General features: G+C 34.9%; 1 long non-coding RNA gene across 1 annotated transcript; it reads left to right on the forward strand.

Annotated features, from left to right (window-relative positions):
* The first annotated feature begins 375 nt into the window (after positions 1–375).
* Positions 376–3,706, forward strand: LOC137064007 (uncharacterized). The gene is made up of 5 exons (XR_010901466.1): positions 376–569; positions 1,335–1,396; positions 1,493–1,614; positions 1,855–1,989; positions 3,495–3,706. It is a non-coding gene; the product is annotated as an uncharacterized lncRNA (long non-coding RNA).
* The last annotated feature ends 845 nt before the right edge of the window (positions 3,707–4,551 follow it).

Here is a 4,551-nt window from a genome sequence, read left to right on the forward strand (position 1 = left end):
AAGAATCTAAAAATATTGAATTCTGATAAAACATCGGCACTCTAAAAAACATATTTATTGGGTTATTGGGTTGTTTTCAACCTAGGGATGGGAAAATATAGCACAGAATATAATGTTCTCTATATAGATAAGTGGACAGAACACATGCTGGGTTCATTTGAAGTGTAATCGGCCAGTCTCTGTTGTCCCGTTTCCAATGTAACGACACTGGATCATGCCGGAGCTTGTATCATTTTCAGCGGGGAAACTTCTAACTTTTTTAATTAATTTATAGATATTTTATAGATCATTTATAATAAAATCCACTCAAACCTGCATTTTACCGAAGACACACACTAAAAAACGTTGGGTTATTTTTTTTACCCAACCGTTGGGTTACACATATTGGGTCAATATGTTGGGTTATTTTGCAAAATGTTGGGTTATTTTAACATCGTTGGGTTATTTTTAGTAATAACCCGGCCGTTGGGTTAAATACGGTTTCCCCAGTGACGGTTCAAATTTTAACGGCAAACCGTCCAGTTACTGCCAACAGAAGACGCTGCTGCAGCCTGATTATGAAATGAAAGGTAAGACATGCCATTTTTTTATGAATACAACTCTTATAACATTATGTATTGTTTACTGAAACGTTGAATATAGTCGAAAACTGAATTTTATTTAAAAAAATCCATTTAATGCGCTCTGGAAAAATGAGATAGATTGGAAATAAACCATAGCTATCCCAGTTAGCTCGCTAGCAGTAATATAGTAAAAACATTATTCTAGTGTACCTATTTAGAAACTTAATACGGCGATACAGAAAGTAAGTAACTTATGCCTAGTCTGAAATCACTATCTAAAGCCGCGCGGAGCATTATCAGCTTGGCCCGTGCAGCGCGAGCTCAGACCCGGTCACACGACACCACAGCAGCGCTGTGAGATCCAGGGGGAAGCGTTTGAATTCGCCGAAATATCCAACAGTATAACTTACTACTCTAAATATCTGTTGTGAGATGAATGAGTGCAGATATTCACAACAGCATTGACGCAGAAAACTGAAATATTGTGCTAACAATTTTAACGTTAGTTCACAACAGTTAGAATGTTTTCCAACCCACAAATTACCTAGTTTTACCGTAGTAAGTTAACACAAACTGCAACTATGATAATTTGGCAGAAATGTGGTAGGCCTATATTCATAATGAATTTTGTCATATGAATACATATTATGCATGTTACTATTAAACGTATTACAGGAGTAGCTAAATCATACAACCATTTATGAAGCTATGACAGTTTTTGCCTTTATTTTAAATATGTTGTACTAAATGTGTTATATACCTGTGTTTTAGACCAATGGATTCATTTGTGAAGCAAAGACTAGAACAGTTGAACCTCTGCCATTTAATTAAAGGTGAGTACGATATTGAAACAAGTTGTACACAATTATTTTTTAAAGACTAGTTTACTTTTCTGGTTATTTTTTTCCCCCTGCTTCATTCTAATGCAGAGGAAGGATTGGATCTCAGTGGTTCTCGACTCTAGTCCTGGAGTATCACCAATAGTACACAAGTTCGATGTCTTCCTTATCTGACGCACATTTCCGGGTTTGGAGTCTCTATTAACAAGTTGGTAAGTTGAATAACATTAGATAGGCCAATGTGCAGTGCAGGGTCTACTACAGAACCAGGTTATTTGGGAAACAACCAGTTTATTATTATTTTTTTCAGCTGTCTTCTCTCATTTTCATACAATATGTTTTAATTTCAATAAGTTGTTTTGGTTGTGTCTAAGTGCATATGAAATCAGGTCCACACATTTGGTAGGTGAAAACTGTTTTTTTCTCTTTTTCTGTAAACTTGTCTTTCAAAGATGATCATGGAGAAACTGCCGTTAAAACCCTTCCTGCCATCCTGCCATCATCGACATACCTCACAAATGGACAACATGGTGTGTCCAACATATGCTGAAATGAAGAGAAGCTTAATTACATTCACCCATCAGCCTGTAAGTTAAAGCAACACTATCAAATTAGCTTTGATAAAGTGCACTGCTCATATGCATCCATTTATTATTTCCTTTATTGATTTTGCTTGTTAATAGATTATCCAATAGTTCACCCAAAAAATATCCCATAATGTACTCACCCTCAAGTCATCCTAGGTGTATATGTTATTCTTCTTTCAGACGAACACAATCAGTTATTAATAAATGTCCTGACTAATCCAAGCATTATAATGGTCAAAATTTGAAGCCCAAAAAAGTGCATCCATCCATTATGAAAGTAATCCATAAGGCTCCATGAGGTTAATAAGGGCCTTCTGAGGTGAATCGATGGGTTTTTGTAGAAAAAATATCCATATTTAAAACTTAATAGACTAAAATAACAAATTTTCGACAGACAGCCTTCCTTATTCAACTTACAAAGAAACTGTATCGCCTCTCGCAATTCAAAACGGTTACGCTACGTCCAACTTTATCGTCTCGACATTTACGTTTTTTTACGCTACGTCCGACGTTATTCTCACAGCAGTTAAGCTTTTTTCAGAAGTTGAATACTTAATGCGGTCCATTGGAAGCTAGATATTTTACTTTATAACGTGTTAAATATGGATATTTTTCTTACACAATCCCATCAATTCACTTCAATGGGTTCTTATTAATCTCCGGAGCCGTGTGAAGCACTTTTATAATGGATGGATGCATTTTTGGGCTTCAAATTATGGGCTTCCATTATAAAGCTTTGAAGAGCCAGGATATTTATTAATATAACTCAGATTGTTTTTGTCTGAAAGAAGAATGTCATACACACCTAGGTTGGCTTGAGGGGAGTAAATCATGGAATCATTTTCATTTTTGGGTAAACTATCTCATGAATTACCCTCGTGTCGTTGTAAGACTTTCGTTGTTCTTTGAAACACAAATGTTAAAGAAATCTGCATGGTTTCTGTCCCTCCATTGACGACCTACGCAACTACCACTTTAAGACCCAGGACAGACAGCATTAAAGTAATCCATGGGAGTCAAGTGGTTTAACGTCAGTTTTATGAAGCGACACGAGTGCTTTTTGCAACAACAACACAAAAAAAAAACATAACACAACAACATTTGCTCTCTTTTCAACACAACGCATGCGTCAAGGGGCTCTCGTGAACATGTGTTGAGATTAATGTTTTGCAAATAAAGTGGTAAATTATGGTTAAGGGATAGAATATACGCTTGTCAGTTCATAAAACTGAGGTTAAATTACTGGAGTCACATGGATTACTTTAATGTCTTTACTGCCTTTCTAGGCCTTTCTGTGTTCCGAAGATGAACCAAAGTCTTACGGGTTTGAAACAGCATGAGGATTAGTATGTTGATTGGTGAAAAATTAACAGCAGATGTAATGACTAATTAGTGACAATTTGTTTAATTCAGTACAACACTGCTTCATTGTAACTTTTACGTAATTTAACACTGCTGATGTTGTCACAGTGCAAGCAAACTGAACTTTTTTTTATTCTTTTAAGGTTGGAACTAATATGGTGCATTAGCTGAACAGTGAGACAAGCCAGGATCCAAATGACGATGCTTGGGGACAAAGAGACCTCGCTGATTTTTTTCATTTTCATTGTGGAGGCAGTTGAACAGAAGACCTTATTTCAAGCACTGGCTGTATGTTTCTGATTTTTTTATTTATTTATGACATGAACTATCCAAAGACCTCTGCCCCATTTGGGAGATTTTGTAGCATGCAAACACATCAAGGCATACAGTGTACAATGTAGATTTTTTTAATAAAGTTGTTTATTTCTGGAAGAATTTAATATTATGAATTTGTGTATTCTGTCCATATTTGTATAGGTTTTTAATTTAATATTTGTTGTGTTCATTTTTAATTTTTGTTTTGTATGTACACCTTTTATGTATGTTTACCTTATGTACATTTTTGTGTATTATGTGTGCTGTGTATTTTGAATTTAATATTTACAAATGTATGTATATTTACAATAAATATTTACTCCCCAATATTTAGTTTGACATTTACAATATATATTTTAAAGCACATGTATTGTTTTATACAAATAAAAAAATCTGTATTTGAAAACAATGGGTATTTTATTTATTAAAATAATGGCATGAATAAAAATAAAAATTTAACTCAACTGTTGGGTTACTTTAAACCCAACTGTTTTTTAACCCAATGCATTGGGTTAAAATAACCCAACGTTGGGAAGGTGCTATACCAACCCACAGTTGGGTTACGTGTTGGGTTATTTTTAACCCAACATTTTTAAGTGAGCATGCACCAATTTGACAGAGCTGCACTGCTCTCTACTGAAGAGGCCGCAAAAATTCTGTGATAAATAACTGAATTTTTTTTTTTTTTTGGAATAGCATATTAGTTTATTCTTACTATTGCTATAGTACACTGAGCAAACGCTGTATACTATTTCTGCCATCTTATGGTTGAACTAGTAAGTAGTATGCTAGCATGCTCCTCCAGATTCACCCACAGCATGGAAGAATCTATACCACAATGCAATGCATTTGACTTTCATTCCACTGTGACCAATGGACCGGAAT

This window comes from Pseudorasbora parva, chromosome 24 (genome assembly GCF_024679245.1).
Source record: "Pseudorasbora parva isolate DD20220531a chromosome 24, ASM2467924v1, whole genome shotgun sequence".
Classification (NCBI taxonomy): Eukaryota; Metazoa; Chordata; class Actinopteri; order Cypriniformes; family Gobionidae; genus Pseudorasbora; species Pseudorasbora parva.